Raw genomic sequence first — 24538 nt, forward strand, 5'->3', positions numbered from 1 at the left:
GCTGCTCCTGACTTTCTCTGGCAGTGGTCACAATAATAAAAGCCTAGCCATTTGATCATGATATCTCTGTTAAAGGGGAGTATCGGACGATTTGAACATCAGAATGCTCCCCTTTAACCAAAATGCTAAGACCCAATGTACATGGGATGCTGCTAAACGTACGTTCAGAGGCAATTGCACGCTTTTTTTAACTGCCCCCGAACTCATTCAGTGTTATCTTATGTGACCTTGTACACAGTCTCATTTATTGCCGTTTTTAGGCAGTTGCGTTTAACAGCGTTCCTTCGAAAGCTTAAAAAATGGGTTCAGACGCCGAAGTTTCCGACGTTTCAGATGCTAAACGAGACTAAAAGCGCCTTAATGCGTCTTAACGTGGCAACCCGTGTTTTGTTTATAGGCATTTTTTGTTTTTGGTCATTTAAAAAAAAAAAAAACAATGCAACATGCACATGTAAACACAGCAAAACAGACGTTTGAAGCGTGGGTTACTATCTGTCAAGTTAAATCATTTAGGAGAGGTTGTAAAAGCGTCCTGTGTACATGGGGCCTAAGACTATTGGTAATTTGATCAGCACTGGAGGAATTTCTGATAATAATAAGCACTTCTGCTCTGCATTCTTTTTTTTTTGCACACATGTAAAAATCTGCATTTATAGCCAGACAACTACCTAAAACCCCCAAAACAATATATATTGTCTGAAAGTAGATGCTGTGTAAAATAGAAAGATGTTAGTTGCAATTTTTATGCAGCACAATATTTGTGTGTGTGTGCAGAGCAATGGGGGTTTTTTTGTTTTGTTTTTTGTTATAATAAAATGTATTACATTATTTTAAATTATTTATTTTTATTAACTTTATTGCTGTCACAAAGGGGTTAAAGCAGAGCTCCTGGCTCCTTCAGAAAAAAATAAGTCAGCTATAAATACTGTAGGGCACTTACCTGTCCATGAATCCTGCGCTGTCTTTGCCCGAGCTGATTTTCCAATCAGCTCTAGGGTGGTGCCACCGCCATCTCGACTAGTAGAAACCAGCAGTGAAGCCTTGTGGCTTCACAGTCGGTTCCCTACTGAGCATGTGCTGCACTTTTTAAATGGCCCCATGGCAGATCAAGGAGGATGGGAGCTGAACTTCCTGAGGGGTTTGCCGTGGCGAAGTCAGACAGAAGTTGGAATGTGTACCTGTCAAAAACAGATACCCACTTCTTCCCTCCCCCCGAAAGGTGCCAAATGTGGCAGTGGAAGGGGGAGGAAGAGGAAAGGCAAACAAGGGGGGCAAACAAACCCACATGTCAAAGCATTGAGCAGGTAATAGGCACCCTTTATGGAGACACGGGGGGGGGCAATTAGAACCCAGTGTCTCTTTTGCACTCCAAAGCAACTAACCAAGCACAGAACTTCTCTTCTCAGATGTTCCTTGGTCTCTTCCCAGATTTAGTCCCGGGCTCCAATAAATAACGCACATGGGGGAGGGGGGGTCATTTGTGGAAGTGAACAAGAGGCTATACAGCTGCCCAGGTCACTTTCACTTTACAGTATTTTTGAGGAACAGGCACAAGCTGATGGTGGCTAATGAAGCCAAGAACAAAAATTGAAATGATTGCAGCTTACCTGTCTTTAGATGTGTTGTCTGAAGTTGTTTTTTTTTTTTTCCTTTATTTTTCATAGTTAGTAAGGTTGAATAAAGACACCAGTCCATCTAGTTCAACCTGAGTGTCTACAATTGTCCCTGTACATTGCACACTCACATCGATCCCTACCCTCAAAGAGCCCACAACCCAAGGTCCCCATTCATATTCTAGGGCCAATTTTGTACAGAAGCCAATTAGCCTACCTGCATGTCTTTGGATTGTGGGAGGAAACCGGAGTACCCGGAGGAAATCCACGCAGGCACAGGGAGAACATGCAAACTCCAGGCAGGTAGTGTCATGGTTGGGATATGAACCAGCGACCCTTCTTACTGCTAGGTGAGAGTGCTAACCACTACACCACTGTGCCGCCGTAACCTGGTAATCCTGAGATTAACTCACTTCCTGTACTAGGGTGACAACCATACTGAGCAGTGCTGTCACTCTAGAACATGGAAGCTGTTGGGACTACATAACACTGTGTTGGGACTGCATAACCCCTGCCTCTTCTCAACAAGAGGAGGTGTTTGTAGTCCATGGAGATAGCAGGGAACAATGTTTAAGCAGAAGTATAGGAAGTTATCAGCTTACAAGATTTCTATCTGGAAGAACAGATATTTTTTTCTGCACTTATTGAACACATATAAAAAACTTCCAATTATATATTTAATAGACCAAAAGGAAGAAAAAAATAGAAATGCATTGTGAGAGTTTACATACACTTTAAGCAGCATTAAATAGATAACAAGTGTACTTTACCTCACAATGGAATAGCATTTAAAGGTTGAATACATGGGTAACGGGTACACAAGCAAGCCATGAGAAAGCAATGAGGTGCTTTCAGGAAAAAGAGATGGCTCTTGAGACGTGCTCACCATGCTTTTACCATGTTCTCACATTGCATTTCCATTGCCTTGTAAAGAGACATAAAAGCAGTTTAAATGCAACAGAGAAAGGTGTGTCATTTACAAAAATGTAATGTATATAAATCAATGATAAATGTAAGGAAACATTGCTTTCTATGATCTATTCTAAGATACAGACCCATGCAAAAAGTGTTCAACGTTGACAGTATAAGGTACACTCCCCCATTGTTGTCTGGTATACAAATACACTATCATTGCGGCTGAGGAAAACCTGGGGTAAGCACATCGTGCAACAATGCAAAGAAAGTGTTAACAGCCTACACCATGACATCTGCTGAACACTCCGTGTGTTTCTGTCCATAATTGGTAATTAAAAATCTCCATTAAAAGTTCATTGTGCTCGCCTGAAACTGGTAAAAAAAAAAAATGGTTTATTCTTGGAAGTCTGCCTTGTGAAATTATGACAGCGGTTAATGGGAATCTTAATTAACAAAAAACAAAAGTACATTTTATTTTTTCTACTTCCTTTATTTCTGCCTGCTTCTCTTCTGCCAAATGTTTAGTGTGTTTAACTGTGGGGTCTCATCTGGGATGTCATGTGACTAGGATGAGGCAACCTTCCCCAGCCGACACCGTAATCTGAGAACTTTGCATAAACACTTCACCGCCATAGAGCAAACTCATAGGCTGCCATTGCTGCCCATCTTCAGAAAATACTAGTGGCCTGACTGTTTTTGGCTACAGTCATTAATCTAGACAAGTGTAAAGCAATTGAAGCTCCAGCTCGTAACCTGCACAAGCTATTGAATTAGAATGGCATCTAGCATTTTCAGGAGTGGTTAGGACTGGTGACCTGTTTATGTACCTTTTGACATACCTAGTTAAAATTCCCTTTACTTTGTCCAGGAAGAGCAAAGTTAAAGGTTTATGATTTACTTAACCCTTCAAACTCCACAATGGCATAAACTTATTTTTTTTTATACTTCCCTGCCACTCCTCCAAAACCAACTTATGGGAGCATGTGGACTTTCCCCAGTCCCACTGGAGAGTGCTGGAACAATCATGAGGCACCAGCACTGTCACATGAGAGGAAAAGGTGGGGGTGAGTCAAATGTACCCTCATACCAGAAGTGCTGGAAATTTCACTTTGCTCCTGGCGGGTGAATAGAGCAGCAGGGGAACAAACCAAAGGGGAGTATATGCTCCAATTGACTCCTCCCAAGACCTACTGCTCTTTAGCTACCTCCTCCCCTGCTTGCCTCAAGAGCTTCTCCCACCCCCTGGAACTTCCTACCCAAATCTTACTGGCCGTCTTATATTTTTTTACATGTTTGAAATAAACTACTTCTACTACTACTGCTACTACTACTAGTAGTAGTATCTTCTACTCTACCTTTAGGAGGTCCCTGAACACATCTCTTCAAGGAAGCCTATACCACGCCACACCTAAAAACTGTATTACTACTTTCTCCATCAGCTCATCCCTCATAGTTACTATCTTTTGTATTATTTACCCCTTCATTTTTGATTGTAAGCTCTCAGGAGAAGGGCCCTACTAACTTTCTTTTATTGAATTGTTTTGCAACTTTACTGTGTCTCTTTATTTTGTAAAGTACTGCACAAACTGTTGGCAATATATAAATCCTGTATTTTAATAATAATAATAAATATGTGTTGCTGGGGAGGAGGGAAGCTAAAAGAATCTTTTACTTTGTCTGGCATGAGCAAAGGGAAGGTTGACTTTAAGAGCACTGAAACACCAAGAATGTCAATCTTAGTGGCTAGTGCACGCTGAATTGTATAGGCCAGCTCTGTGTAAAGCCATATGACTTTAAATTAATAGAAAATATTAAATTAATTCTAAAATCTGGACTCAAAAAAGGCTGCTAGACATCAGTAGTGTATACCTCCAGCTACCCTAGGTCCTCTGATTAGTGGAACCCCTTACTATGCCTTTGGACTGACTAACCTTTATATATGAGTGGACTAACATGACTAGAACCCTGATGAGTCTTAGTATGACAATAACAAGGTTACTCTGCTATCAGTTCAATTCTAGGTGTAAAGACCCAGAGTGAGGGAAATGTAAGTGGACCAATAAAAGTGTGCAAAATGTGCAGGGACAGCAAGAAAGAAGGCCCATCTCAATTGTTTGTTTAGACTGGGCAGCAGTTTAGAACCCTTCATTTTAAAACGCAATGTGATAACATTTAGCAACATCATTTGTGAGAAGCTTTGTGCAACTCCTGGCAGACCTATCAATCTTGACCATAGCATGCACTGGATATGCAGAAATCCAACCCTGGCAAGGAGGCACAACAGACTGCTCCTCCGTATGACCTGCACACTGATGAAAAGTCAGCAACATGCCAATCTTCTTAATACCCTTTAGCACCATGATCCTAAAAATCTGTCAGCAATTCATTTTCATGAGTCTAAGCTCTCAGGTACCCTTTGGCTTACACCCACCCCATCTCATGAGTACCCTTTAATTCACACCCAACACATCTCCCAGCTTTTACCTCACACCCACACCCTTTAACTCACACCCAATATATCTCACAAGCACCCTTACACCACACCCAACACATCTAACAAGTACCCTTTAATTCACACCACACACCTCACAGATACCCGTTAATTACTAACATAGCACATCTCACAGATACCCTCTAAATCCCACCCAACATATCTCAGGGGTACCCCTTAACTCACACCCAATACATCTCACATGCACCCTTAAACTCACACCCAACACATCTAAGAGGTACCCTTTAACTCACACCCAATACATCTAACAGGTATCCTTTAACTCATGCTCAACAAATCTGATAGTCTATTTGTGTTATCAAACATAGTGTGTAACTTTGCCACGTATTTTCCTTTTGCTTAAGATATGTCCAACCAAGCACAGCATAATACTCTGAACTGTGTGTTCAGCTGCTAAAATGAGGTAGATGTGAACCTTTACACATCCCACAGAGCAGCAAATAGATTTTCTTCCTATCTTTAATAACATTACCCTATTATCTGCTCTACCTCATCAATTCTGCAAGCCGTTCGGCTGATATGGCAAAGTAGGAGAAAGAAAGCGATCTTTATTTAATGAATATAATAAATGCACAGTGCAGTTAGTGGACATAATAATATTAGAGGCTTAATTCAAATTACCTATTAACCTCTGTGAGGTTTAATACTTTTAATTGCGATGATTCATTCTAAATTGTTGGCGTGGGTCCAGGCGTGGGCAAAATATCTATTAAATTTTACTATTGTTAAATTAATATTACAAAGGGTGGGGGTGGGGGGGGAATTTAAGCAGCCATTCTTACCTCAAACAAAATGACCACAGGTACGTGGTGTAGATGTGTTCTAGAAGGATTGTTCTGACCCGCGTTCACATAACGTGCCAGGCCATTTAGCTACTTAAAAAATGGAACTGCCACAATCATTTTATTCTAAAAATAGACCAATTAGACCACATTCCGAGAGGTAATTCTGAAAATGTCCTGCCTATTATCACCTGTTTTTTTTTTTCTTCCATTTGAGCTACTTTTTAAGATAGAACTGCAAACATGTTTGGTCTTAAAGAGAAACTGTTAGTTTTCATTTGTAGAATACATCACAAATGGTAATAATACCACAAAGCATCTTGATACTTTTCTGCATACGAAATGACTTGAAAAAGCTTTGGTCTCTTGGCGTGTAAAGGTGCCCTACTTCAGTAAGAAGGACCCATGTGCTAGGGCTGATGTAAAAAAAACTCGGTGGACTACAGGCAACACTGGTGATTAGTCATTTGTCCTTCTGCCAACTTTCAGATATCAGTTCCCCTTCAAACTCTTTTTCACCACAGTTAGTAGATGTTCACTTCATTTTCACCAGGCAGCCCGTTAACTTTCATGATGTGTGAAGGACTGTTTGAAATTTTACACCTTATATGTGACTTGAAAGGTCAATTTGAGACACTTCTGAGATTTTTTAGAATTCATTTACAGGTGCACTTACCTCCCGTTGACCTGCAATTTACCTATTTTTAAGTAGGTTTTGCATTCCCATAGAGATGTATGGGAATGTAAAGCAAGTTTAAAGTGAACAAAGGTCCTAATGCAAAACAAACTAGTTATTAGGGGAGCTTTTAGGACAGATACTCATAGAACAGAGTAGGTATCTGTGGTACCTCCACACCTAACTAGCCTCTGCAGTGCTAATCACAAATAAGAAACTGTCCTCTTTTCTCTCTCTTTTTGATCTGACAGGGTTCAGCACACTCCTCTTCTTCCTGATGTCCAGGGCTGGGGCTGTTCCTCTGCATTCTTGTGTAGAATGCAGTGATAATGCCCTTGCATTATACATGATGAAGTCAGCAGGCAACCCCAGGTTGGAGTGTCTTAGAGAAGATGCTTCAAGTGTTGCTCAGATGGAGCATGCCAGAGTAAAGTTTATGTGTATATATTGGATACTAATATTTATAGGTAATCCAGGGAATATCTGATTGCCTCTTGGGAATCAGAAAGGACCCCCCCCCCTCGCTGGACCAAATGGGATCATGATTTATTGGGGTTGTTTTGCCTTCCTATGGATCAACTGTGGAGGTCTTGCGTGTGTGTGTGTTTTTTTGTTTGATTTTTTTTTTTTTTTTGGGGGGGTTGAACTGGATGGACTTGCGACTTCTTTAAATCAGATTAACTATGTAACAAATTATACCTTACTGTTACATCTTACTGTATACTATTACTATACGTAATGAGCATATACCCCTTCCAGGGGGGGGGGGGGGCACAAGGCAGGGGTAATTGTTGTGTCACTCCTGGAGTTGGGCTTTAACCTTGAATGGTAAAACAGGCCATTAGTAATAAGGTTTTAGGTTTAGGTTTTAGGTTTTAAAGGCACACAAATGAGGGTTAAGCAGAGCTTCAGGCAAAAATCATAATCTCAGCAGGAATTCAAATGTATGAAGAATGCATGTGTCCTAGCTAACACTTGTAGAGGTGAACATCCTTTATGTTCACCCCCTGAATCATGGTTATGATGATTAATCATCTGATAAGTGACTATAGGAATATGGCTGCTAAAATTCTGCTTCTTCAGTCACTTTTCCAACCTTAGACCCTCAGTAACTTCTCCACCCTCATACTCTAGCAGCATATTAATAAGGTCTTCCGTGTTCTTTCTCTCCTGTAGGCATGTTCTAGTGTTAGACTGGCATCACAGTGATAAGCAAAAGAGCCCTAATTGGCTTTCCAACCCATTTTAAATTCTTCAGAAAATTACAAGAATCTAAGATCAGGATGCATTCATGTACTAGTTGTATTTAAAATGTTTAATAATTGTTTCCTGCACCCTATTACACATGTCACTATTAACTTCTTTAGCGGTATTCCCGAGTTTGGCTCGGGGTGGAATTTCAGAACCAAAAGCGGTAACCCCGAGCCAGACTCGAGATCGCATCGCAGGATCCAGGAAGAGCTTACTTACCTTGTCCCCAGGATCCTGTGATGTCTCCCCGCAGTGTGAGCGGTAGCCGGGCTCCGTTCCCTGCAAGCATTGCTATGCACGGGGACAGAGAACGGCGCCAAATTCAAAAAGTGAAACACATACTATACATACAACATACTGTAATCTTACAGATTACATTACTTTATGAAATTATTTCACATCCCTTTTGTCCCTAGTAGTTTGTGCCATGCCCTGCATGCAGTTTTATATTATAAAAACTGTTCTTTATGCCTGGAAACTGGAGATTGTCCATAGCAACCAGAACCATCCCTTTAACCAAAATTGGTTTTAGACCAGCTAGAATAATAAATTAGAATCACTCGCAGAATTGAGCGATAGCGATTTGTGGGGAGATCCGTCATCAATCACTGAAAAGTAATGACAGCGACAATTCTGCAACGGAGCAAATTTTAGTGTTTTTGATTTGATTACATTATTGAATAATTGTATTCTTATATTATTATTTGGTATAATTATTTATAATTATTTATTATATTATAATTTATGATTTTGTTTTTCAAACTTTATCATGCCCGGGATGTCTACTAGACTCTGGTTTGGACAGATTTAAGTGAGTTATTCCTAAGAATTACAGGCCTACAATATAAAACGGCAAATTTCCATGCAAAATAATGGTAGCGCTTTCAGCACCAAAAATCTGAAATAATCATACAGCCAGGGAGATTAAGCAACTCGCCCTGTGAAACATTATGGAGAAATCGCTGGAGTGCATGTATCTAGACTGATGGTGGCTGTAAGTGCTGCAGGAGACCTGTGGCACTGAGATGCAACAAAGAATGAAAAAGAGGCATTTTCTAAGTGAAAAAGTGCCAGTTGTTTATGATACACAATGCTTTAGCAAATTAAATGTCATCTGGTATAGGTTTTACATCTACATTAAAGAAAACGTGTAGTATAGCCTATGGTTGCTCTGGGTAGGAAAGGTATAACAAAAACGGCTTTGAAAGGCTACAGGTATCCCAAATAACAGCTTTGCTAGATAAAAGAATGGTAAAAAGTACTAGATCTGAACTACTTTCAAAAGCATCACTGTGTGATATTAATTCCTAGGTAAGGTCAAAGAGCAACCAAGCTCCAAAGCCTGACAGCCAAAAGGAAAATGGCAGGGCTTTTAGCAAAAAAGCTCCATCCATGAAACAGAGCGAGACCAAGGGCCGAAGGGCATAACAGCACGACAGTAAGCATACAAGAAATTAAAGAAGAGATGAAAGAAAAGACTGTAGATCCAACGGAGAAGGGAGGGCCAACCGACAAAGAGCAATTACTTTGATCTGCTGTAGAGGTAAGGGGGGGGAGGGAAGAATCAATAAATAATTCAATTTCCAAGTGAATGAAGGCAGACCGCAAAGTGAATGGATGAAAATGAATAAAGTCAACATCACCTTTGACTCTGATAAGACGATCCTGCACTTAAAGATTTTGTTTCCCCCCACCAACATTTAATCTGTCGACTGGAAAATCTGTAGATTTAACCTCTAAAAGCCCAGGATGGCAGAATGGTCACTTATAAACAATCCTTGATTTAATATTTTAGAAAATGGAATTACCACAGCTACTGCACTACAGGAGTTTGATATTACAGGTGCAAATTTCCTCCATAAAAGCTTTAAGGTCTACATAGAGCCTAAACTACAGAGGAAATTTAAGTACATGTGACCCTCCAGGATCCATCCAAAAGGCAATCCCTCTTACAAATAAGTCAGAAGGTGTCAAAACCTGTGTCTGTTTATTTTTTACTATTTTTGTTCTGTTGGTAAGATGCTCCTTCACTTTCTAGAGATGCAACAGGAACTTAGCCAAAACCTCAATAAAGTAAAGAGAATTTCCCTCTTAGGCCTCTGTTATACAGATGGCCTGCAGCCAGTAAAAATATGCCGTTGAGCTGCTGCTTTACCACCTACCATACAGCTGGCTGTAAACATACTGCAGCCATGGTGCCTTGTGCCGTGGAAAATTTAACGTCACTTGTCAAGTTGAATTTGTATAATACATAGTGATAGTAAAGCAAAAAACGTATGTTGACTGATGTGTCATTTTAATAGGCATACATTAGTATATGCTTTATGTCCTGATGAAACTTCAGTTTGATTTCTCTCTTTATGGCCGAGTAACTGTCCCAACCCTTGTACCCCTCATGGAAAATGCCCTGCCATAACTTCTCATGCTTCATGCGATCTATGTAGGTGTTGTCGAATGGGTCATGCCATCATCAGCCAGGTTTGATCTTGTGTCAGCCACGCTGTTGCCTTTTCACTTCCTTGTTATGTGAAGCCTGTAGAGTAGATCTTGCTTGGAGGAGGGGTCATGTTGTAGCGCTACACAACCCATCAAAACACGCCAAAATGCATGTACATGCATTACTGATGTGTTTTATTGATGTTTTTATTGATGTTTATGGACCCACAAATGCTCCATCCTGTACGAAAAGAAGTGCCTATATCTCATCCAAAACTATAATCATAGGAAATCGCATAGGTGTGAACAGCCCATAGAACATAATGAGAAATGGCATGTGTTGTTACGCTACAGAGAACATGCAACAAATCGCACAGGTGTGAATTGATCCTAAGACCCACCATTTTTTATTAATCTACTAATAATAAAGACGGGAAAGACGGGCATGATTATAAATTTGAAATAAATGAAAGTTGTGAATAAGGTTTAGGAGGGCAGTATTTTCAATATGCAGCTAAGGTCAAGAACACAGGGACATGACTTCAAACTAGCAAGAGGAAAGTTGAAAACTAATCTTAGAATGTATCATTTTCCTGAAAGATGATTCTTGGAATAGATTTGCAACAGAGGTAGTGAGTCAACCAACAGTAGGTGAATTCAAACATGCTTGGGACAAACATACGTAGATCCATACTCCATGGACCATTTGGTCTTTTTCTGCTGTCACGCCTCTATGTTTCTAAATTAAAGGTGTCAGTACCATTAAGTTACTGATCAGGCTCCAGAAAAACAATAAAGGATTCAAGTGATGCCCACGCATACAGTATTTTAGCACCCTTTCTTCAGCACCCCAGAGGCACTAGATTTCATGTTGCTATTAAAGTGCAATTATAGACAAAACTTTTTTTTTTTTTGGATAGAGCAAGGGAGGGTTATAACCCCTGTTATATATTTTTTCGCCGCCTACCGTAGCGGAGATTTCCCTTCACAAGTGAGAGAAAATCCCAACAAATTAAGGGAATTCCTTGGGTACCCCCAGGTCACCACAACTAGTGTTCCCATTGGAAGATTTCCCCTCTATTATTTATTTGGGGACAACCCAAAATGTAGATTTTTTTTTTTTACTTTCATTTTCAGTGATAATGGAACTAAAAATACGTTTTGCCTTTAGTTACATTTTAAGGACAATATTCTACACCACGTGTGTCAAACACAAGTCCTGCAAGCCGAATCTGACATTCCAAGCCATTTCATGTGGTCCTTGTACCTCTTCTGCTGCTCTGCCCCCAGATTCTTCTCGGCAGCAGCACAAGGTAAAGGGGTTGCACTGTGATGTAAGGGAGGGTGTGGGACCCTTGACTTCTGATGGTTGGGGGGCTCTTAACATCTGATGTAATTATTATTAATATTATACAGGATTTATATAGCACCAACAATTTGCACAGCACTTTACAACATGAGGGCAGACAGTACACTTACAATACAAATCAATACAGGAGGGATCAGAGGGCCCTGCTCTTTAGAGATTACAATCTAGAAGGGAGGGTCAAGTGGAAACAAAAGGTAATAACAGTGGGGGGTGAGCTGAAGGAGAAAATGAAAATACAATTGTTAGGTGCAGGTAGGGGAGGCTTCTCTAAAGAGAAGGGTTTTCAGGGATCGTCTAAAAGCCAATAGAGTAGGAGATAAGCAGACAGATTGGGGTAAGGCATTCCATAGGACTGGAGAGGCTTTGGAAAAGTCCTGGAGGCGAGCTTGGGGGGAGGTGACGAGGGAGCTAGAGAACAGAAGGTCTTAGGAGGAATGAAGAGAATGAGTAGGTTGGTATTTAGAGACTAGGCTAGTGATGTAGCTGGGGGGTAAATTGTGGATGGCTTTGTAAGTAGTTGTTAGCATTTTAAATGTAATTTTTTGGCCGAGCGGAAGCCAGTGGAGGGATTGACAGAGAGGGATAAATAGGGAGTGGGGTGCTTTGGACAATACAATTCTATGCCAGTTGAAAAGGAGGGTCTCACATTGCTGGTATCATCCACAATAAACTTTATTGGACACTGATCCGACAGGACACCATGGCAAAACCATGTTCTATCAGTCTCCAATAACGTTATCATGTGGATGATACCAGCAGTGTGCGACCCTCCTTTTCAGACTTGCATCATCTGGTACAGGAGTAGGAGTGTTTTCCGTGCCGGTCTGCACCTGCCCTTCACAGCATAAGTCCTACATTTATTACTAAAACCAATAATAATATAATGCAGAGACAAGTATATAATATGATTAAGAGTAGATAAGTTTACTGTATATAGTCTTACCGATACAAAAGTCACTTTGAAGGCAACTATAATGCTGATGTGGCCCGCAATTAAATTGAGATGGACACCTCTGATCTACACCTACTGGTATTGTGGTGCCAGGAGTGATCTACCTCCTGCAAGTTCCTATTGAACAGTAAAGCCACACATCATGGTGTTGGGCCAACAGGAGGTTGGCTGTTTCAGGGAGGGTTAAACCTTGCTTTTTACGGCACATTGGGAATTGGGGCCCAACGGTATTAATAAAAAGCATGCAAAGGTACATCTAGGCAATGTGCCTGAATGATCGGTAGCATCAAGTATAGTAAGAACTCTAACAGAGAGGACTGGCGTGAGCCTTGCATGAAATAAAACCTTTCTTTTCAGTTATTAAGCTGAAGGGTAGTCTAGTTAAACATATAGGTGAAGCAGAAAACTCCTTTAATGTTACATCTATATTAACAGGTTGAACTTTAGAGAAATTGCAAACAAACGAGCATAGAGTGGTTGTGTATGCTTAATGGGATAAAATAACAGAGGGAATGGGTGACTGACTGAGAGAAGGAAAGGGAAATAGCAGACTATGACAGGCAGAGAAGGGCACAGCCCTTGGGACTTGTTGATGACGGCTGTGCTTTGCCATGTCTGTGCATTAACACATGTTCACACAGTACATCAGTAATTCAAAGGGAACGCCTGCTGGGTATCGGCCCCTGTGGACCGTCTTTAATCGCACTCTGCTGAAATTACAGGCAGCATCGAGCCTACTAGTCACCTTTCCATATTGCAAGGTGTTTCTGATCTGTCTGATGGCACTTTCCTTGCTAAAACAATATGTTCATTTAGCAACAAATTTCACTTACAGAAAAGACAGATTTCTACAGGGTATAGACAAGGCCAGCCTGTGGGGATTCTGTCGCTTAAAGCTGTAAACTATTTTATGAAAATCAGCAATAAAGGAATAACAGGGGGTTGATTTCACTTGTTAAACGTTGTCTGTTACAAATGCAGTCACAACCCCTGAGAGATCGTTCACATAGTGCTTTATGGTCACATAGAAAGAAAGAAATTAATAGACCCTAAAAAGCATATTACGTTGTACAATGCTGTTATATTTTATTACTAGATCTGAGACTCTAAACATTACAAAAAGAAAAATTGAATGTTGAAATTATCAGGTGAAGCTTCTGTGACCTGCAAGATCATTTCTATGTAAGACTTATTGAAGCTTACTTACAAAAAATGGAGCCCACCAGATCTGTTTCTCATAGCAATATGCTAGTGTGTAATAATCCTGCTTCCATATACACGGTAGTATCCAACTGGGTGATTTTTTTTTTAAATCCATATTTACATTGCACTGAATACCTGGACTCAAAACCTTTTAACTCCTCATTACAGTTCAACAGAGAACCAACATCACCCGGCTACTATGTGAAAACGTCATCGATGAAGCGCCACCAAAGTGATTATCTTGTGTCCTATCTTTAATGCAGCATGCAATGGAACAATTTTATTTTTTAAACTGCTTTTTTTTTCTGAAAAATGTTGTATGACATGGTGTGGAACACTGACTCTAAAATCTACGTTTCGATTTTTTCTATAACTGTACATTTTGCTTTAATTATACCAAGAAAATCCAATTAAGTAGGCCATTGGACTGAACAATAATATCTAAAGAAGATTGTATAATATTATTATAATATTATAATATAATGAGAAAAGAAAGCACTCACAATGCCACGTCTGTAAATTGAAGAGGTCTTATTTTCAGGGTAGCGATTATTTTCGGGGAAAAAGGGTAGGGCTTATTTGGGGGGTAAGGCTTATATTGCAGCCATCACCGACAATCACACTAGGTCTTATTTTTTGGTAAACGGGGTATATATATATATATATATATATATATATATATATATATATATATTAAGAGGTAAAGCAGTGTATAGCTAGTTTAAACTAGCTGTATGCTGCTTTACCTCTTCATCCCATTGGATATTTGTACATGAAGCCTAGTTCACTATAAGACAGAGACACTGGTTCCTCTTTTTTGTCACTTCTTTGAACCTTGATCATGTCCTGAAGAAGTCTAGTGACGAAACGCGTAGACACACAAGGGCCCATTGAACAAGTTGTATCATTTTCATATGATTTTTAACCTTTTGAACACTGTGATTATATCATGTACTTTTTTCAATAAACATTATTTTTGTTACTTCTCCATTGTTTCCATGCCTCTAAAGTCCAATCTGTGGTTACTTTATAGTACCCCTCCTTTTTTGCTCCCTAGCTAAAGAGATCTTATTTAAAGTGTATCCCCAATTTTGTTGAGAAAAAACAATCCCCTCTGGGTGATCAATGTACATTTTAAAATAATTTGTTTTCAGATTGCTACCTGTTTCTGCTCTGAAGAAAAAACTCTTTGTGCAGACTGAATCTGAATAGGAGTGACTTCTCCATTATGAATCAGCTGATTAACTTGTTCTAATGAGGAATGTTGCATCCCCTGAGATGTAATTACCCCCTAGGAGGTATCTCACTGAAAATGATATTTTTGTTGTTGCAGAGGAGGCCTAAAATCTGACTTGACTTTTGAAAAAATCAGTGAGCCAATCACACAGGCAGGAAATGACTTTTCTGCGGGTGTTTTTTACACCAACTTTGTGAAAAAGGCATGCAAGTTGCCATATTGTATTGAATTTTGCTGGTGATTACAACTTTGCAGGTTAGGTAATTTTTTTAATAACATTCGATTACAATATAGCTCGTGTAGGAATTGTATATGCTATGTTAATTTTTTATATGTTCTTTTTATTAAGGGGTGTTACCTTTTACAAGTGCATATATACACATTATCTTGCCAAAAGTATTGAGACACCTACCTTTACACGCACATGAACGTTAATGTCATCCCAGTCTTAGTCTGTAGGGTTCACTATTGAGTTGGCCCACCCTTTGCAGCTATAACAGCTTCAACTCTTCTGGGAAGGCTGTCAATAAGGTTTAGGAGTGTATATATGGGAATGTTTGACCATTCTTCCAGAAGCGCATTTGTGAGGTCAGGCGCTGATGTTGGACGAGAAGGCCTGGCTTCCAGTCTCCATTCTAAATCCTCCCAAGAGTGTCCTATCAGGTTGAGGTCAGGACTCTGCGCAAGCCAGTCAAGTTCCTCCACCCTAAACCTGCTCATCCATGTTTTTATGGACCTTGCTTTGGAGGGGGGATTATGGGGAGGGGGGTTTTTGGTGTGGGGTTGTTTTTCAGGGGTTGGGCTTGGCCTCTTAGTTCCAGTAAATGGAACTCTTAAGGTGTCAGCATACCAAGACATTTTGGACAGTTTCATGCTCCCAACTTTGTGAGAACCGTTTTGGGGTGGCCTTCCCGTTCCAACATGACTGCACACCAGTGCACAATCCAAGGTCCATAAAGACCAGGCATGTACTGGCCATTGGGACTACAGGGAGTTTCCCGGTGGGCCGATGGCTCAGTGGGCCACTCTGATGCAAGGGGGCTGGTGATGGGACACTCTGATGTAAGGGGGCTGCTAATGAGACACTCTGATGTAAGGGGCTGGTGATGGGACACTCTGATGTAAGGGGCTGGTGATGGGACACTCTGATGTAAGGGGGCGCTGATGGGACACTCTGATGTAAGGGGGCTGGTGATGGAACACTCTGATGTAAGGGGGCTGGTGATGGAACACTCTGATGTAAGGGGGCACTGATGGGACACTCTGATGTAAGGGAGCGCTGATGGGACACTCTGATGTAAGGGAGCGCTGATGGGACACTCTGATGTAAGGGAGCGCTGATGGGACACTCGGATGTAAGGGGGCTGCTGATGGGACACTCTGATGTAAGGGGTTGCTGATAGGACACTCTGATGTAAGGGGGCTGCTCAGGGGACACTCTGATGTAAGGGGGCACTGATGAGAAACTCTGATGTAAGGGGGTGCTATTGAGACACTCTGATGTAAGGGGGTGCTATTGAGACACTCTGATGTAAGGGGCTGCTGATGGGACACTCAAAATGTAAGTGGGCTGGTCTAAGGATAAAGTCCAGGGCCAAATTTCTTTCCCAGTCCAGCCATGATAAAGACATGCATGAGCATGCTTGGGGTGGAGGAACTTGACTGGCCTGCACAGAGTCCTGACCTCAACCTAAAAGAACACTTTGTTATATATATATATTGTGTGTATATATATATATATATATGTTGTGTATATATATATATATATAGTGTGCATATATATATATATATATATATATATATATATATATATACATACATACACACACACACACACACACATACAGTAAATCAAGGACAGCATTAGCCTGTCTTCCAGCATCTGCTGTATCAGGAGAAGCACGAATCATCTCACTTCAAAGAGATTCTACAACTCTTTCATGTTGCAGTTTAATTGGCCGGTGTAAAGGGAGCTCTGATTAGCGCTGTGGTGATTGATACACTGTTTTCGATGCACAGCACTTTTTTTTCTATATATGTATGATTCTATTTCCTGAGTTGCCATAACGCAGGCTAAGATTAGTTCTGTAATAACTGCTGAATGGGTTGAAAGCTGTCAGGAAGCATTTAAATATAACGGATTAAAGAAAAATGTGTCTCATTTGAAAAGTGGAATAACTAATAAATACATATAAAACAGACGAGACTTTGACTTTATGTTTACTGTAAATTGGCAGAGGAAAATACAGCAATCTTCAATGAACTGCCCTGTTGGTATAGGATACTTTATATGGAGGTTGTCTGTTTATTTTTTGCATTGGGTGAGCTAGTTGGACTTTTGCCTTTTTTCACCCTGAGCAACTATGTAACTATGACAGTGATGGCGAACCTTGGCACCCCACATGTTTTGGAACTACATTTCCCATGATGCTCTTGCACTCTGAAGTGTAGTTGAGCATCATGGGAAATGTATTTTCAAAACATTTGGGGTGCCAAGGTTCACCATCCCTGAACTGTGAGAATGATGTGATGTGACAGCAGCATGGTCGGTTAGCGGTTAGCACTTCTGCATTACAGCATAGCGGTCCCTGGTTTGAATCTTGTCCAGGGCACCAGGGCACAAGGGCACAAGCAAAAATGTCACTTCTTACCTATTAAAATGATGTTATCACTCAAAGTCTATTAAATTACTAAATTATTGAAATTACATCTCAAAAAATATCAGGATCAGGCTTTAACTTACCAATACCAATTACAATATTTTTAATAATACTTAATAATAATTAATTCATTAATAATAATTAATAATATTTTTAATAATAATGTAATTATAATTACAATACAAATTACAATACCAATCACAGATTGGTGAACAACTTATTTTAAATATAAATTTGAAAATTCTTAGCAGCCTTTACGAATTTTATTCTTCTTGTTTGCTGCTATGATAAATAGCTCATACAGTGCCTTGCGAAAGTATTCGGCCCCCTTGAACTTTTCAACCTTTTGCCACATTTCAGGCTTCAAACATAAAGATATAACATTTTTATTTTTTGTGAAGAATCACCAACAAGTGGGACACAATTGTGAAGTGGAACGAAATCTATTGGATTTTTGAAACTTTTTTAACTAATAAAAAAATGAAAAGTGGGGCGTACAAAATTATTCGGCCCCCTTGCGTTAATACTTTTTAGAGCCACCTTTTGCTGCGATTACAGCTGCAAGTCGCTTGGGGTATGTCTCTATCAGTTTTGCACATCGAGAGACTGAAATTCTTGCCCATTCTTCCTTGTAAAACAGCTCGAGCTCAGTGAGGTTGGATGGAGAGCATTTGTGAACAGCAGTTTTCAGCTCTTTCCACAGATTCTCGATTGGATTTAGGTCTGGACTTTGACTTGGTCATTCTAACACCTGGATACGTTTATTTGTGAACCATTCCTTTGTAGATTTTGCTGTATGTTTGGGATCATTGTCTTGTTGGAAGATAAATCTCCGTCCCAGTTTCAGGTCTTTTGCAGACTCCAACAGGTTTTCATCCAGAATGGTCCTGTATTTGGCTGCATCCACCTTCCCCTCATTTTTAACCATCTTCCCTGTCCCTGCTGAAGAAAAGCAGGCCCAAACCATGATGCTGCCACCACCATGTTTGACAGTGGGGATGGTGTGTTAAGGGTGATGAGCTGTGTTGCTTTTACGCCAAACATATCGTTTTGCATTGTGGGCAAAAAGTTTGATTTTGGTTTCATCTGACCAGAGCACCTTCTTCCACATGTTTGGTGTGTCTCCCAGGTGGCTTGTGGCAAACTTTAGACGAGACTTTTTATGGATATCTTTGAGAAATGGCTTTCTTCTTGCCACTCTTCCATAAAGGCCAGATTTGTGCAGTGTACGACTGATTGTTGTCCTATGGACAGACTCTCCCACCTCAGCTGTAGTTCTCTGCAGTTCATCCAGAGTGATCATGGGCCTCTTGGCTGCATCTCTGATCAGTCTTCTCCTTGTCTCAGCTGAAAGTTTAGAGGGACGGCCAGGTCTTGGTAGATTTGCAGTGGTCTGATACTCCTTCCATTTCAAAATGATCGCTTGCACAGTGCTCCTTGGGATGTTTAAAGCTTGGGAAATCTTTTTGTATCCAAATCTGGCTTTAAACTTCTCCACAGTATAACGGACCTGCCTGGTGTGGTCCTTGGTCTTCATGATGCTCTCTGCGCTTTCAACAGAACCCTGAGACTATCACAGAGCAGGTGCATTTATACAGAGACTTGATTACACACAGGTGGATTCTATTTATCACCATCAGTCATTTAGGACAACATTGGATCATTCAGAGATCCTCGCTGAACTTCTGGAGTGAGTTTGCTGCACTGAAAGTAAAGGGGCCGAATAATTTTGCACGCACCACTTTTCAGTTTTTTATTTTCTAAAAAAGTTTAAATTATCCAATAGATTTCGTTCCACTTCACAATTGTGTCCCACTTGTTGGTGATTCTTCACAAAAAATTAAAATTTTATATCTTTATGCCTGGAGCCTGAAATATGGCAAAAGATTGAAATGTGTATCATATCTATTGTATTAATTAAATGCATATTTATCATTGTATTATGTCCATTATCATCATCTTTGATTCAATTTAGATATTATACTGTATGTCCCATCCTACCCCGAGGGTTGTGTTATCATACAAAGTCCCAACTTTTTTCCCCCTCCCCCATTTTCCCTTTATTTTCGATGCTATTAGGGATGGAGACCTAGGTGCTGGATAGTCCTGGTCTCATATAAAGTCCCACCCGTTTTTTCTTTTCATAAATTATCCAATAGATTTCGTTCCACTTCACAATTGTGTCCCACTTGTTGGTGATTCTTCACAAAAAATAAAAATTTTCTATCTTTATGTGTGAAGCCTGAAATGTGGCAAAAGGTTGAAAAGTTCAAGAGGGCCGAATACATTCGCAAGGCACTGTACATACAGGTGTAGGCTGGGTTACTTTATAAGCCAGGATAACTTTATATTTCCAGCCTATCATCACTGATTTCAATAGTCTGCATGCACATGAGTTGAGAAAAAACATGCTAAGGGGAGGAGCAAGTAGAAGGATAACCTCACTATTCTGTTGCTGCATCTTTACTGCCCAATCACAGGCTTGGAGCAAGGAGGTGACCTACCTGTGCTGCCTACTACAGTAGCGAAGGTCAGGTCACAGAATTGGTCCTGGAGTTTGGCTTGGCTGTGCAAATCTCAAGACCAGAGGATCTATGGATGGTCATTGGGTGAAACAGCTACCTTATACGTATTTCAAAAGTGTATTGTTTTGAGCTGTTTGACCACAGTTTCACTTTAACGTGAACATGTGAAGGCGTTATGACATAAAAAGAGAAGTTTGGGGTATGTAAAACAATTTGCATTCATACTCACCTCTATGCTACAGCATCAGTGTGATGCTCCAGCCGTCCTTCACTAGCTCTAAGACCAAGAATGAAGGAACCTTCTTGGAGCTGAGAGCAGTAACTGTTTTCTCTACCCAACCAGCTCCCACTAGAACGCCATGTTGATAAGGGGGTGGCACAGCTGGCACCAGCTCTGCGCCATGCACTGAGACCCTGAGGCAGCTGTTAATCAGGCAAGTGGAGGGATCCCGACAATATAGTTGGGATCCTGTCATAGCATGAGCTGTTATGGGATGTCAGCTGATAGTGAGCTATAGACCATTATAAGCCTACACTGGGTCATAGGAGTGCAAAAGTAAGTGCATTCCTGTGACCCAGAAGAAAAGTATGGCCAAAAAAATATTGGCCAAACTTCTATTTTATAAAGTTGTAGGCTTTAGAGCTGTCATTATGAATGGCTGAGATAGATAGTGAGGCTAGAATGACAGTACAGCCCAGAAGCTTGCACCTTTCTCAGTAATTGAGCAGTTGCAGCTTCCATGTTCTCATAGGTTTCCTGTTAGGCACTAGATCTTTTCTGGGGTTGAGGAACTAGTGGATTGAGGCAACTTGAGTTTAGTGAAAAAAATAAAGGATTTTTTAATACTATAAAACTTGGCAATCCCAATGATGCCATTCCACGGTTCCAAGATTCATATGAAATCACACCGGCACAATATAAGCAAATATATTCTAAAATCCAAGACCTATCACTCTCATAGCTTCATTGCCTGAGAATGAATCAATTTTTAATAACCTCCCTCCTGACACCACGGTTATGAGAGCACAGCATGCAGTACGCTCCTCTGGGCCCTACATCGGACATCACTGAGGCAGCGTGGCAGAACCTTGTGCAATGTTTACCCTTATTAAATTGATCGCGTCGTGTTGTTTTCAGCATTGAGTGCCTGTAGACCTGCTGAGATCTCTTCTTCCTGCCAGTGTCTGAAATTCATCTTATTTGTAGTGAAGGAAGGACGTTTGCGGAGCTTCTTCTGACTTGCAACTTTTATGAGTGTACAGAATTTCAAGTACGGAATTCACTGCATTACAATATTCTGCCCAGAGCCTGATTCCTGTCCAGCTGCTTCTGTTGGTTGGGTTAGGTTTGGCTCTGCAGAATTTTTAAATAGAACTCTTTTATCCCATCAATGCCTGCTATAAAAAAGAGATAATCCTCCAGATGGATTTAGCCAAATATATTCACCACTTAACATATTTACCGACTGCCAGTTTCCAGCACGCAATTAATAGCACTTAGGTTGGTTTGCTCAGACCTGTTTATGCTGAGATCTGAACGCATGCTTCCGATATCAAGGTATAAATATGTATTTGTTCCCTCTGCTGAGGAACTACAAGTTTTGGCAAGATGAAGGAGATGATTCAGTCATTCTAGCATTCACTACAATGCCCACTGCAAAGCTGGAAATCACATTTTTTTTTCAACATCAGAATGGATTAAAACTAACAGTTGATAGTATTAAGCCCACAGAATAAAATAAATAAAACATTACTCAGCTGGACCTCCAAAGCTAATGGCAATTTTGGTTTTATGCTTTTAGCAGCTAAGCACAGCTAGGACTTCGATAAAAACCAACGTACTCTACACTTTCAGGAAATCCCAACCCAGTTATTGAAAAGTCTTGCCTGCGTTTCATCCACTCCAACAAGGGTGACTACATGTGACCTAATGCGTATAGAGTGGCATGGCTTATGATTGACTAAACTGACAGAAATCTCTTAAAGCGGTACTAAATGTTGCAAAAAAAAAATCCTCCTGCAAGGTTATATCATAATGTGTATCACCATCAGGGGTCAAGCATGGAGACCAGTTGCTATAGGAGTGGGAAACTCACACAGGAACCAGCAGGATAGGTACACTGGGAGGTCAGTCTGGCGGATGAGGTGAGCTTATCTGAGGTACAGAGTACTAAGTGGTGTTCACCAGAGCTTCTCATGGTGGAGATTGATTTTGCTGCATGTTAGCACCAGGTCACGGTCCTCGTGATTGCCCCACCTAGAGGTGAGTAAGCCAGGGTCCAGTAGAGGATTAAGTAGGCAAGGATCAAACAGAGGCACAGTCAGTAAACAAGCCAAAAGGTCAGTTATGAGTAGCTGCAGGTTGGGATCAGGCAGACACGAAGTCAAGGAAAACAAGCCAAGGGTCGAAAATGAGTGGAAGGAAAATATGGACAGCGGCAGGAAAGACAAGAGTGAGATACTGTCTGAGAGAGCACAATAATCTGGCAAACAGGAAGTGCAGAGACATGGCTTAAATCGGGAAGTTCATGGATGGGGAGCAAAGAATTCAAGGTTCGGCAGAAGTCATGGTACAAGGCAAGGTTGTACAATAGATCAGACAGGGGACTGGCCAGCATCTCAGGTAGCTCAGTGACACAGAAGAGGTCCTGGGTTTAAGTCCAAGCCCTGACAGCCCTCCCGTGGCAAGCTGTCACCATAGACAGTGCTTCCATCTGCACTAGGTCTTCCATTGGGTGCTCCGGCCACTTGAATGTGGACATCATGCCAGAGTAATGACTACAGCACAGAGCTCTGAAGGAATCTATGGATATGCCTTTAATTCAGAGCGCATGCGCCAGTAACTGAAGCAAAAGAGACAGGACAGATTACAAGCAAAAGGAAAAGGTTGAAATTATTTTACACAAAGCGATCAGTAAAGTGTTTTTTTTTTACTTATATAGGGGAAAATCATCAGGATGAGTTTACTATCACTTTAAGCCTTTTAGCTATTGAAATCCTATTTTATGTGGAACACTCCGATTCCTAATTATCATATAAAATGTCTTTTCCAGCTTGTCTCTCAAGACATGTTTTTTTTCCCCTGTTGGGCGCTGTCATCTTGTCTATTGTACAGCATAATGCTAGCCATACACATGTCGAAAAATCAGCCAAACTAGTTTTTGAAAAACGAACACATGGTCGTGAGAGCAAACGATTTTGCCATCATGTAATGACCGAAATGTGAATGATAAATCATTCAACAAACATAAATGAAATGTTTTTTTGTTCGCTTTGTCACACATGCCTAGTGCAAACTGTTTGGGCAAGAAATCTTTCAATTTATCGCCCGTTCGGCCAAAGTTTTCCAAATTTTTCAGATCAAAAACGTCCCGACTGGTTTTCGATTTGTGCCCATTAACTGGACGATTAATGAACAAATGACAGATTTTCAAATGATTTTTGATCTAGTGTATGGCCACCTTAGGAAAGGTGGAGCTGGTCTGTCAATCACAGTCACAAGTCAATGCTATGTGTTGATGTCAGGGCCCTGGGGCAGTGGTTAGAGATGTAGATGATAGTTTATATTTAGTCTTTTGCCATTTTGAGGCAATCTTAAGCAGCCAAAGAAATAAGTTACACATGTACCAGTATATTTACAAACTTGGGCATTGGAAAGGTTAAAGAATATGTAAAACCAACATTTCACATTGCTGATATGTGCCTGCTGTACCATATTCTTGTATGAACATGTATCCTGTTCTCTTTGTATTGCTTCCTTTGTGTGAAATCCCTGGTGATCCTGCCAGTCCCTCTGCTTTCCTATTAAAAAACTGACCACACTAAGCAGGAGAACACAGAGTGGTCAGTTCTCTACACCTATGCTGGGAACTCAGCCTGCTCTCCTCCAATGATCAGACCCTCCTGCACAGCCACTCACTGGGAAGTTAAGTGTGCTACTGTTTCCCTACCCCTAGTTCTTATACAGCTGGGAACAGAAGGAATGGGAAAACTTATACAAAAAAGGGGAAAAATGCATCTATATATTTTTTTATATCTATACACAAATGTTTTGCCTTTCATCTCTATTTTAAACTCAATCGGTTGTTTTACAAGGTGATCATTTACAATCACTTTAACTCTAATGTTTACATTGCCAGAAACTAGATATATTAATTGCATGTTGCAATGCACTCATGTAATCAGTGGAGATCACTAAATGATGCAAAAAGGCATCTGCTACATTAGTTTTGCTAGGTCATGACCATGTTATATTACATTGTTACAGATTGCCAACTTACTTTTTTCACACAATGCGGTTTGCGGATATTTCAGCAAAATTGATCAAGCGACAATCGCGGTGATACTGCTAATAAAAATGAATGGCAACCAAACACAGGTGTTTGGCCACTTTTGCAGTGCGATTTG

General features: G+C 40.5%; 1 protein-coding gene across 3 annotated transcripts in view; it reads right to left on the bottom strand.

Moving 5' to 3' along the window:
• The window catches only part of EPHB1 (EPH receptor B1), a 409064-nt gene that overhangs the window by 184958 nt on the left and 199568 nt on the right, over positions 1-24538 (bottom strand). The gene's annotated exons all lie outside the window — the stretch shown is intronic.

The sequence above is a fragment of the Lithobates pipiens genome, unplaced genomic scaffold, assembly GCF_037356315.1.
Source record: "Lithobates pipiens isolate NorthernLeopardFrog02 unplaced genomic scaffold, aLitPip1_a1.2 Scaffold_18, whole genome shotgun sequence".
NCBI lineage: Eukaryota > Metazoa > Chordata > Amphibia > Anura > Ranidae > Lithobates > Lithobates pipiens.